Source organism: Malaclemys terrapin, chromosome 3, assembly GCF_027887155.1.
Source record: "Malaclemys terrapin pileata isolate rMalTer1 chromosome 3, rMalTer1.hap1, whole genome shotgun sequence".
In the NCBI taxonomy this organism is placed as follows: domain Eukaryota; kingdom Metazoa; phylum Chordata; order Testudines; family Emydidae; genus Malaclemys; species Malaclemys terrapin.
Genome location: NC_071507.1, coordinates 38,333,464 through 38,346,862, shown reverse-complemented (window position 1 = coordinate 38,346,862; position 13,399 = coordinate 38,333,464). Strand labels below are relative to the sequence as shown.

Below are 13,399 nucleotides of genomic sequence, written 5' to 3'. Positions count from 1 at the left end.
TGACTTATGCTCTAGATAGTCTACAGAATGTTACTGGACACTTTCCTGTGTTGTGGGAACTTCATATTTTATTTTGGAAACTTGGCTAGTGGCAACTTAACCACAGAGACTAGGAACAGAAATAGCAACGTATGTGCACTTTAGAGAATGGTTTGACAAAATTACAATAAATTACAGGAATTCTACATTTCTCACATGAGCAAGCAGGGACTTTTTTTGTTTGTTTGTTTTTTGAACAGCCAGGAACAAAGATGTCATAGAAACTTTTTGTAATAGTCAAATAGTTGTTTGTTAATTAAACTACTTGTCATTTTTCTTTTAGCATTAAAAGACTGGAAAAGATCATTATACATTTTCTTCTTTGATGAGCTTTGGATGTAGTCTTGTTGCCATTAATGGGACTACTGCTGTGAGTAAAGTTGTGCAGGATTTGAGGGATTGGGCTTTCTGTTTAAATTCATTCTTTATTCTAGAAAAACATCCACTGAAGTCATTGGGAAAGTTTCCCTAAGCATGGACTGAATACAAACTGAATAAAGACTTGAAGATCTGGCCTGTGCTAAATAGCTCTACTCCCTGAACACACATAGCTGAAGGTTCTGGACTAGCCAAGACCAATGTGTTTCTCATTGGAATATTTTCTTCTTTGTTGGCAAAATGTACCTTCTAGTAATTCATATGATAAAGACCACTGGGGTGGTACTGGAAAGAAATATGTCTCCAACTGATGATAGGCAGCTTCAAAGTATAGTTGATATAGTCCAAGTTTCTCTTTGAAATGTGTTTTATTCATATCTAGTCCTGAGTGTTGCTCAGCTTGTCCCAGTTCTTTTCGCTTGTGGTATACAGAGACAAGCAAGGCACTGTTCTTCCCACAAGGTTTTTCCCTTCAAAGGACAGGGCTGAAATGGAACTAATATCCCAAGGAAAGTTTGCATTTCAAATGCCAATAAAAGAAAAATATAAAATTCACAAGAATCCAGGAAAGCAGCTTTCTCTGATTTTAAATATTTTGGCCAAATTCTGTCCTCAGTTTGAAGTCAATTTCTTCCATAAAAAAAAAAACATCATATGTCTGTTTTGATGTCTTTCTAATACATTACCCCAGCACCCTACTGTTCTACTGCTGGCTTCTGAGTCCTACTGACCACAAATTCTAACCCTAACTTACTGCTTCTGTCTCTCATACTCGTCTACAGTATAGCTAGATTCTAGCATCTTATGATTCTCATTCATATAGATTAAGCACATACTGTACAGTGCACTAGTGCTGTACAAGGCACAAATAAATACAGTCCCTCCCTACCCTGAGCTATTTCACAAGAGGATAGAATTCACTCCTGTGCAAAGAGCCAGAACAAGACCTGCACCATATAAGCTCTATTTGCAGGATTTATGTGACTCTGGAGGCCTTCTCTACACACACAAGTTTCACCAGTTTAACTAAAAACAACTTACTGCTTTAATCTAAATCAATATAAGTTAATGTAAACTGATTGCAGAAGCCAGGAGTTTGTATTCTTTAACTAAATTGATTGGGGAAAAAATTACTTACACTGGTACAATTTTTGTGCATAAATGAGGGTCAAGTGGCATGTAGGCCTTCTGGGGTTTCCCTGCACAGGGATGAATTTCACGCAGAAAAGTGATGGGACTATCTAAAAAACAAAAACCTGAAAATCAAGAAAGCCACTTTTTAACTGGGGAACCGGATGACTCAGTAGGAAAAGAGCCTTTCTTCTCGTAATCACTTGTTCAAATCCAACATGTTTAATACGAGAAGTATTTTAGCATTCAAAAGTAACATTTGTATGACAGTGTATAAACAGCATGATCCTTTGCTCATTGAAGTTGATGAAAGCATGATCTGACCCAAATGAAGTAGGTTTTTCCAGTGAAGACAGCACACTGTGTTTATTTCTATTTTTCTGGTCTTGATGACAGCAAACGAGATTGGGATTTTAATTTTTTTAACATCGGAAATACCATGTTATCTTCATAACAGCAGATGTCATTTTTTCTGGCAAGAAAGGCGCTCTTTAATTCACTTTGCTAAACACACTTATGGTTTGATTGGCAGTCTGTCAGGAAAACGAAGTGAAAATGGTTATGCAATTGCCAAAACTAAAGAAGACTTGGATTTAAAACATCCGCACCAGAAATCCTGTACTTTTCAAACCATTATTTTTGAAGATTTTCTTTTTCTTTGGTTTTGGTTACAATAAATAGGTCAACAAATGCTTTAACAACGTAGGGCCAGATTTCCATGGGAGCTCAGCATATTCTGTGCTGAACTTCTTTGAAAACCTGGGTATAAGTGCTGCCATGGGAGTGCTGGGTGCTTAGTCCTCTTCAAATTCTGATCCTTATATAAGCACTTAAAGGGAGCTCGTTTCTATCGAAAATCTGGCCCCAACTAGCACATAACCTCATGTTTCAATGTCTGAGGGTCTTCTGGGTGGGGGGAGGAATATGTGAGGCAGGAGCCCATCATTCTGAATCAAAGAAGTCCAAGCAAGCTGGAACTGGGGGAGTAAAAGGTTATGTTTTGTTGGGTCTACAGGAGCAACCAGCAGCCCAGCTCCAAGCAATTTAAAGGACAACAGAGCACATTGATAACTGTCACAGATTACTTCTAGGATACTTTGAAAACAGGGTTGCTACTTTTTGCAAAGACCCTGTAGAAGTCTCAAGAAGCAACGGGTATGAATCAAAATAAAGAAATTCCATCAGGGTTGGGGGGAAGGTTCAGCTAACTCCAAATATGCATCCTAAAGAAACAAGTTAGTAAATGCAAAACAAAATGCATGGGTGGTGGTGGGCGGGGGGGGAGGGGGCGGGGAGTTGGTAGTAGCTAGAACCAGGTGCTCAGACTATGAAAGAACTGACTGAGTTATATTTCAGAAGGATCATTAACTCTCTGGTTCACTGTGAATCTAGGCAGACTTTAGCTTGAATTACAGTGTTAGAATGTTAAAACAAAGATATTGCTTTGAGAGAGAGGACAAAAGGAAAAGAAAGTTCCTTTTTCATTATCCTTCAAAAGAGGGTTTTCCCCTTCTTTTTTTGATACCCTGCTTCCAAAAGGCCCCACATTGTGGCCACATGCCTCGCAATTAGGGTGACCAGACACTCAATATTAGGGGCTTTGTCTAATATAGGCAACTATTACCATCACCCTCCCTGTCCTGATTTTTCACACTTGCTATCTGGTCACCCTACTTGCTGAGAAGGGCTGAATGGAAGTGTGTATCTTAAAAAAGGATTTTAGCAGAGTGCTCCATCCTCATGGGTAAGCTAAAGTCTCCTCCATGCAAGCTTAAACACAGAAGTCATGATTCTCCTCTCACATCAGTTTTAAACCATTGTAACTCAATGGACTTCAACAGTATAACTCCTGAGTGACACTGGTGCGAGTGGGAACAGAATCCAAACCAGAGCCTCACAAGTGTCCCAGGCAGTTTCTCTTATTAAGTGTTTGCCACTGGCATCCTAAGCAAATCTCTTGAGACCTTATGACTTTGTCAGCCCAGCTGCAGAGTTGGATAAAACTTGGAAAACGCTTGGGGCCTTATCTTCCAAGCCTTCAGTGGGCAAAACTTCCATTGACCTCATTGGGAGTTTGCCTGTGCAAAGACTGCAGGATATGGGCCTAAAAGTAAAGAACATTTGAGCCAATCTGTCCCAAGTGAGTAAATTCCAATGAACAAGTACAAAGAAATTAAATCATGTGTATTTTCCTGTCTGTATCTCTGTGACTAGAGCCTCATGATTTGATGGATTCTTCAGAAAGCTGTCTCCCTTCGGAAAAAATGATGAACGCTTATGGGCAGGCTCTTTTAATTTAAATCTAGCTTTGGCTAAAAGAACTACGGCAGTTAAAAGTGTGGTCAGTATTTCAAACTGCTGTAGTTTAACCCACAGATAATGCACAAAGCAGCCACTTAATTCTTGGCAAAAGCAGAAAGCCCTGTATATATATATATTTTATTTTATCCTGTATTCTTTTTATTTTAAACAGTAGTGCTGCTGGTAGTGTTACCTACAGTATCACTATGTTAGCTCTGTTGGAATTTACTTTTGCTACAGTTGTAACTTTTCAGAATTACTATTACCTTTGCTAGAGTGTCTATCTCAGAACTGATATGAGCAAAGCAAAGGAGAATGTAGGAAGTTAATTTTGTGTGTGTTTATTTTAGAGCCAATAGCTCTGAATCTGAAGAACAGGAGCCAAGACATTGAACAATGAATGCATTGTAGTGATAACTAGCAAGTTTGCTGTTTGTACAAAATCAAAAAAGACTTTAGTGCTACCTTTTTATCTTTTGCCATTGAGTGCTTTTGCCAAAATGCTGGAGGTGTAATATAATCCCCTGTAATTACATGTTTTTGTAATAGAGCATTCCTTGACTGTTTATACGGATTAAACATTGACTTAGAATGCTGGAAGGCATTTCAGCCAAAATAGTAAACAAATTAACAGTCAATATTGTGCTACAGTTTAGCAGTCATTGTTCCGTTCTACTTTGCTATTAAAGTATAGCTATTCAAGTAATCTATGAATGGCTTCATAGTGTCTTATCTCGTTGCTATGCTAACTTCTTTGTTCCATACCGCTTTTTTCTGTTTGCAAAGAAACAGCAATCAACGAAATAAAACAGATCTAAGGCCTGATCCTACTCTCACTTACACTAATATAAACCAGGAGTAATTCCCTTGTAATCAGTGGACTTCCATATGTGTGAAATCAGAATCAGGCCCCTCATGTTGGTTTTACACTGGCATAACCCTACTACCTTCACTGAAGTCACTCCTTTTAGCAACTCTGTAAGAGCCTGACCCTGCACCATATAAAACAATGGAAACTTTGTTGTTGAGTTAAATGAGAGTAAGATCAGACTTTTATAAGTGCCACTATAAATCAATGTATGAATAAATCAATCCAGGTTCTATTTTACAATGCACTCTCTTGCTCTTAGGGTGCTATAGAAAACCATAGAATGGATGGATGGATAGTAAAACAATACCCTTCACAAGATCCATACACAGATACAGTGTGGCACATTTTTCTAAGAATTTAATCTGTTTGGCTGAAAAGTATGGAGGCTTATTTGAACTATAACCAAACAGAATATGTGTGAATTAAGGGCTTGACCCCAAACCAATTTTTTCAATTGACTTCAGTGGGCTTCGTATAAGTCCCTAATAAGTCTTCATAGTTGGTCTGGAAATCCTGTATAATCAGCCTTTCTCTCAAAATTTCTATCACTACTAATTTTTGATCCTGTTTCCAACCCCAGAACCAGGACATGCAGATACATCTGCAAAACAAAAAGTAATGGCTAAAACAAAATGGCCCTGACCTCTTTGAAATGGTTAACTAATGACAGTTTTTCTGGAAATGTTTCAGAAATAATGGAGAATGGAGGCTGATGTTGCTCTTGTGCTGGCTTTACACTGGTGTAACTCCATTGATTTCAGTGGACTTACTGTACTCTGGTTTTGTACTGACGTAAATGAGAGTCGAATTTGGCTCTGGATCCATGGAAATAAGACAACTTTGTGATTCTCAGCTCCTGGGGCCATTTCCATCTCCAGTGGCCATTTCCTTGGAAATGGACAGCCCCCTGGCAAAAATAAGGCAAGATTTTAACAACAAATGTTCGCCATACCTGTTTGCAGATCTGACCTCTGTTTACATGAAAATGGACTTGGAAAAGCTGCCAGTACCAGATGAAAGTGAGAAATAGCACTCTCGGTGCTAGCTGTCAGCTAACAGCTACAAGTGTTGGTTTACAAAATATTGTTGGTTAAAGCATTTTATAGTTCAAATAGAAAAGAAAACTCTAATAGACAGACTCTTTTAATTAAGTGCCCTCATACCTGACAAAAATTATTTTAGTGATTCTACTTTCATGGGCACTGGTTTTACTCCATCAACTAGAGCTTCTCTGCTCCAGCTGGCCTTCCTTAAGTCCCCACAGAACTTTCTCCCTAGAGAAGTCCCTCTCCAATCAGGTCCAAGAAACCCTACTCAAAACATCTTAGATAAGAATGTGGGGTCTCTAGACGTTTTGGGAGGAGGAAATGGAGAGAAAGGTCTGAGATGGGAGTGTTGACAGGTGTTCCCTGGAGTTTTGCATTTACTGAACTTGACCTTCCAAGAGAAGCAGTCAGAATTGGTTTGTTTCCAACTAATGTCACGCAAAAATATTCCCAGTGAAAAGTAAAGCTGCTTACAACATAAGACCTATTTGTCATTCTCGAGTCTTTGTCGCTTTCTCCTGAGCTGCAGAGGACATGAATGAAGTGGAATCAGTATTTTGTTCTTCAGGATTTGGGGACCTCGGGGTTGTCTCCTCACCCATGGACACCACAAAGCTCAGTTCCATGGCAGCTCCCAAAGCAGTTAATCCATGCTACATGGATCCACTGGCCATTGCAACCCTGTAGTCACCATAGGGGCATAGACTGCTGCAGCTTCAGGGCTGCGGTAGCAGTTGAAAAGCATCCCTGTTGCCACTCCACCAACTAAAAGGATTCTTCTGTTCCCAAGCCTCCCAGGGAGCCCTCTGCATCAAGCCTAACAACTTTGATTTTGGACTAGGATCAGTATGTAGCGTAAAGTAAATTAATATATTACTATTAAAGAGGCAGCCTGGTTTAGTGGTTAGGGCACTGGCCTGGAAGTCAGGAGAACTAGATCTATTCCTTACCACTGACCTGTTGTGTGAGCTTGGACAAGTCTTTGTGTCTTGTACTTTACCTGTCTGATCTATTTGGCTTTGGGGCAGGGACTATCTTTTTTACTATATCTATGTACTATATCTATGTCTTATCCAGTGAGTCCCAATTCTCATCTGGGGCCTTGGGGCACCAATGTAATACAAACAGTAACAATGTATGTGAGTGCAATATATCACATAATAACGTAAGACACGAAAAAACCTAGTAGGAAACTGTAATACACAATTCCTCATTTATGAGTTGGGAAGGTGACACTCTCCCATCAAGTTCTTACACTTAAGAAGCATTCAAAATTAGATTGAACCAAACTTCTGTTTCCCCTACTTGTTGTCAGTCTGACTCCAATTGCTAATCTGGATTTAAACTTCTGTCCCCAATCGCGCTGTCATTTCATTAGCCTCATTTAAGTAGCATGGTGTTATAGGAAAAATAAGTGTTTTCTTTATCAAAAATCTATTGCCATTTTTTCTTTTCTCATTCAGTGTAGTCAAAATGATGTGAATGAATATAAAGCTTGCTAGTGCTGGGAATGTCCCCTTTTGTTGTGGTACAGCAAGTGTCTGGAGTACATTAGAGGATTGGAACAAAGTAAGTCCTGGTATTGATTTTGTCAGTAGTGTTGCTATGTCAGACGCAATTTTCCCATGTGTATGGAGAAGAGGGATGGTCAATTTAAAGGCCGCTCCAAGTTTTTATTTTTCATCATTAGACCTTAGGTGATACTGGCAATTCCCTGTGGCTTCTGGGGCTAATAGTGATGGCAGCTTGAAGTAGAAATATTAAAAAGTATCCAGACAAGATACTTTCTCTTGTTATTCTAAAATCTTGATCCGGAATGTGGAGGGACTATCCATACGATATGACAGTCTTCATGGGTGAGTTGACAGATTCATCATCCGATGAGCATTCTCTGATCATTCCTGCTGGCTGAAAAAGTATTAATTGGGCCAAACAATTAGCACTAACTGTTTTGAGGTTTATCTTCCACTATCAATGGACAAATCTAAGAGTTCAATGGTTTCATTCATTTTATCTAAGAATGTTTATTGGAAACTTATCCAAAATTCTGTGGGATAGAAATCTCCTAAGATTAAACATTTGAAACATTGTTGTTTAGGTATCAGGAAACTGGGTGTGATCATTCCATTATGCACCGGTTTGAAGACCAGCTAACTCTTCGTTATTCAAGTGAAAAAGCACCAGAAAATTTAACAAATACTGGGCTCGCTTTTGATCTCATTTACAGGATATAAATCCAGAATCACTCTATTGACTTCAATGGATGCACTGTGGAACTGAGATCAGAATCTGTCCTGTAGTCCTCAGTCACTCCAGAATGAGGAGACCATATCTATGTTGTACAGCTAGCCGTCACCCAGACAGACCTTTGGGGGGGAGAGAGAGAGAAATCTGGTAAAGTTCAACTTATTTTGCTAGAATCACAGATGTGGTGTTAAAATGGTGGCTGTCTCAGCCTGCAGTGGTTTGAAACAAGAGCTTACATTTCACAGCAGTTAACCTTGATTGTGCAAAACAATGATCAGTCTACCATGGAGAAGTCCCATAATACACTTCAATTTAAAAGAAGCAAAACAAAATCTGATCCACTGGTAATCTTAGAAGTTATTTGCTCTAGCAGGTCAGACAACTGCTCCAGTTGCTGAATTTAAAGACCTACATTTGCCATTCCAAATGGTTTTAAGTATAGATGGTGTATATGTTATAAACTGCAAAACAGCTTTTCAGTTTTAAAAGCTTTACTTTATACCAAATGAACTTCACTATATATTCAAACAGTGGATGATACTGTTGTTTTTTATAATGTTGCAATTTTTTGGACTACATGAATACCTGAAGGGTGAAATACCTATAAGCTCAGTTAAGAGTATACAAAATGCCATATTTGTATTCACTTTTTCAAGTGCATTTACACCTCATGAAAGGTATCAGGGTGACAGACTAGGCCAGTGAGAAGTTATTTAATTACATATACAGAACAAATACGACGTGGTAGCAGAATGGCACATTTCTCCCACCCTGTCCTGCTATATCTAAAGGGAATTATTCTATGACCGAGAAAGTAGTTCAGTATCTATGCCCATTCAGTCTTTGGCATCCCTACTGAGACAGTCAGCAAGGGTTGGGTGGGTGTTTTTGTTTCTTGTGTGTGTGTGAGATAGACATTTAGGCCTGATTCAGCAAAGCTCTTAAGATGTGTTTAAGTCCATCCCTGTTCACCAAAAAACTTAAGTACATGGTTAACTGTAAGCAGAGGCTTAAGTCCCATTAAATTCAAAAAGGACTTCGTCATCTGCTTATTATTAAGCACATGCTTAAGGGTTTTATTGAATCAGGGCCTTAAGCATTAGCAGAGAAACAGAGACCTCTGACTTATTTCACAGGGGCCATTGAACAGTCTTCAGATAGATAGTAATGACTCTCACTCACGCCGGAGCAGGGTTGGCTTTAAACTGGTGACCTAGAGGTGAAAGGCTCTGCAGCCCATTAACAGTCCCCTGAGCAATCCAGCCCTATTTGAGTTCAATAATTAATGAAGTAAAATCAAGCCAAAATGTAGCCCCATTGATTGCCTTTTTTCGGTAATGTGTCCCAGTCAGTATCAATAATTTTTAAAATGCTACAATAGAAAAGCCTATGGAATCAGAGCTGCCCACATGTTTTCTGGCAGGTTTAAACAAGGGAAGTCTTGCAAGGGCAGTCTTAAGAATTGAACTTGTTGATTAGTCTCTAAAAATGTTTCGAAATTGACCTTTCCACAAATGTTGATAGCAGCTATTCATCAAGGGTAGCTAATTTATGTAGTAGTGAATTATTTAGGGGTCTATTCTCCTCATGATATGCAGACGTAACTTGCATTGACACTAATGGGATATTCATATGTGTGTGTTGAGGGGAGATGAAATCTGTAGAGAGTATTTAGAGTATATTCTTTGGGGGAGGGGAGGAATTAGCAAGATAAACATGAATTTGTCATTCTTTCATAGGTAAGGGTGTGTGTGTGTGAAGCCCCTTAACTAAAATATATGCAGTTCTGAAACTACATGTGCAAGGGGCTTATCCTGAAATGTGGGCCATATGGGAACCCCAATTTTAAAATGTGTGGCTGCTAGAACTAGGAAATGAAAATCCTGCATTGTGGCTCTCTGTGTTATGTGTCCCTTTTGTGGGACTTGGACATCTGGCTATTTGTGTACCCATGTTCAAAACTACAGCAGGCTTATTGTATGTTGGTATCTGTCTGAAATCTATAATTACTGTTTGTTTTGGCATAAAATAACAGATTGCAATTAACTGTTTTATATGTTTCAGCTTTGATCTTTAACAGTGAGCTTGCATAAGAGAGATAGAGTTCTAAACCCGAACCATTTATCTAAAAGGATAAGTTGTTTTAGGGCAGTATTAAGGCTACTGCATTTAATGGCATCATTCAGCATTTTCCAATCTGAGTTTCAAATACTGGTTTAAGACAAAATTAAGAGTCAAATTCCACATTTCTCCAATATGCACATACCTCTTCCATTGATTTAAGGGCCAAATTTTGCCCCAAATCTCTTGAAAATCTGTAAACAACATCAGGCTACATGCATCCCTGGTGTAACTTCACTGACTTCAATGGGGTTAAATATGACTCCAGAAAATCTATCTTTGCTTTAAGAGGTTGCTTTAAAGCAACACTGCCAAAAACTAAAATTTAAGACCAAAATATACATTTTGTAAATAGATATTATATACACACGTATATATTTAAAATATGTATTTTGTTATGCATTATTATTAGTACTTTATTGTTTGTTCAGAACCACAGCTAAGCATGGTCTCTGCCCTAAACAGCATGCAGTTTCGATTTCGATTTCGGTGTTGTATGGTCTAGAGGTGTTTCACTATGATCATTATTACATTAAAATGAAAACATTTTACCTTTAAACTTGGTGGGTTTTTTGGTTTTTTTTTTTAGAACTGACTCATTTCAAAACATCCCAGTTTCTGATAACACTCCCCTTTAAATAGTATTTCCTGATGGTTTTAATCTGCCGCTCTCCTGAGGTCACATTCTGCCAGGTTGTTACATGGGAGCTGGGAGGAAGTAGGTTATAAGGGGCCTTCCCATGTGTGCCCCTAGGATCCAGCCCAGTTGCAGCCCTAGCCCCTGTGATCCAGGGAGTAGAGAGGCTGCCTCTCCTTACTCCACTGGTGGTGGTTCATGATCCAGGAAAGGGAGAGGCTGAGAAGAAGGTACGGTCATGGTTCCATCTCACTATCATACTGGCCATTAGAGTCAGCTGGCTGAGTAGTGGGGAGGAATAGTGAACTACAGGGGAGTGGCAGTGGGAGCTTTGCTTCTTCATGCCTGGATCCCCTGCTATGTATTCTGCTTCTGTGATGGAGAGTATCTATAGGGGCAGTGTAGACCTGCACTCCTCACAACACAGGATATGTCCAATAGGCACAACTGCAACCTTGATAAAAGGGTATTTCCAGCAAGGGAAAAACAGTGTAGCTAACTGGATATACAGAGGGAATTGTGATATTGGCACAAAGTGCTGTTGGGCGCAAAGTGGTAAGTAAGTAAGCATCAAGCTTTTCAGCGCTGCAGCAACTTACTTCCCTTCAGTGCTCCTCCTTGCATGTCACGGCTCCTTGAGCCTAAAGGCTCAATTTAGTAATCTTAGGCCCTGCTTGTAACTCTAGTAGGTACAAAACTTCCAGACAAATGTGATTTTCAAGTTGGTTGTGTTCCTTTACTGTAAACACTTCTCCTCAGTGCTGGAAAGCCCAAAATAACAACACTGTCTAATGCACAATTACTGAAAAGTGAGACTGGCTAGAAACTGACCTGAAACAAAATTAAGACTGAGCAAACTAGTTACACAGGAACAACATGCAAAAGAAACCAACAGAATTAACATTGTAAAGTAAATTGATTTATCAAAACCCTCTGTTTAATTAAACCAAGATGGTATCAGTAATTCACAGAGGAACTATTAGAAAAATCCATTATCTTGACAGCATGTCCGTTACGGTAGGAAATTAGAAAACCCAGTACAGAGAAAAGAGTTCACCTAAATAGCACTTTAATATTTCTAGGAATAAAAAGTTTCCTAGCCTGAGGGGATTGTAGGTCATTTTAGCCTTACTTACTTTACAAAAACATTGAGCAGTTGATACAAGTTCCCTCTCTCCTTTGTTTTATTATATTTTATATGCTGATGAACTAGAACTAGATGATATTTATCACTTTCTCCATTGTTGGATTTGCAGGTTGACAAAAGTGTAAATTCTCCCCATATGAGAGAAATACGAATTCAGACATGGTTAGTAGCACTTGTTGAAAATATTTCATCATAACTTTTTTGAATGAAAAACAGCTTTTTGATTACATGGAAACTTTCTCATGAAAATTGTTCCATTGTTTGATGAAAATTTTCAGGTTTTCATCAAAAATCAAAACTTTTTTTTTTGTTTTGACAACCAAAACCCCAACATTTTTTTTGGAGGTTAAAGAGTTTTTTAACTGGATAGTGCTAGGTCTTTGTTCATTTGCATTGTTTATTTCTGCTTACAGATTTAAGATTCATTGCCTGATTATTTTGAAACTGTATTGAGTAATCAAGTTGGAGACTCAAAGTACCATAACTTACCCTATCATTGTGTGATCCACTTTCACGGTGCTGATGTTTCCAGTCACTGTTAGCAGACTGCAGACAAGTATGCAGAAAAATATGGATTGTCATTTCTCAGCAGGGAGTCCTATTGGTATTCTTAAGTGTCTTATCCCTCATCAACCACTCTAAGTAACATGGGAGAATGCTGCACTGGAATGCTGGTGGCTTTAAAACCAGTTCATACATCAAATGAGATGTACACTGGGCATAGAAAATTATTTCTCACTTCATGTGTAAAGTATGTGCATAGCAGTCTTATGAGATCATGGAGTTTTACTACCAAAATTACTTGTTTTCTTAGGTCTTACAATGACCATCACACCAGGTCATGTAGGCCAAAACCTAATGGGAAGAAATTACAGTCAGAAGGGGCAGTACCCAATCTGGACCATTTGTGTGCCTAATCATCAATACATTTTAACTCACTAACACAATGTCTACAAACAATTATATTACACAGGACAAGGGGAAGGGCTGTATTCTAATATTTGTTGTTGTTTTTTTAGCACAAAACCTATCTTTGCCTTTTGCATCTATGGGGGCTCCCCCAACAATAGAAGTTTACAATAGGGAATGGTTGCTCAGCTCTGCAGGGACCTCTGGGGACAGGGAATCGTTGAGGAGGGGAGGACTAGAGCTTATGCTGTTTCAAGATTTTTACCATCCTCTTCCTTATGGAAAGAGCCCATGATTCTCATGAAGGCTTCTCTGACCTGGGCACTTTGGGTAGCTACTCATTATGCAATCTGGGACTGCGGCATGGTGCAGCCTGGGTGCGTTTTGCCCTTATTGAATATTTGTCCATGCCCAGTAAGAAATTGAATATGCGTCACTGCACTTGGACTGGTAACGGATTTATTCAAACCCCTTTTCCAGCTGGCATTTTCAATGCTTTGGTCTGCAGCTCCTTAAGAAAGACATATGCTGGGATTAAAGGATCTTGAACTAACCTCCCAGGTTAGTCATAA

General features: G+C 38.9%; 1 long non-coding RNA gene across 1 annotated transcript in view; it reads right to left on the bottom strand.

Annotated features, from left to right (window-relative positions):
• Window positions 1–12,475, bottom strand: part of LOC128834824 (uncharacterized) — a 31,943-nt gene extending 19,468 nt beyond the window's left edge. Inside the window, exon 1 of the long non-coding RNA XR_008444493.1 lies at window positions 12,408–12,475. This is a non-coding gene — a long non-coding RNA (uncharacterized LOC128834824). The remainder of the gene's footprint in view (window positions 1–12,407) is intronic.
• Between the last annotated feature and the right edge of the window lie 924 nt (window positions 12,476–13,399).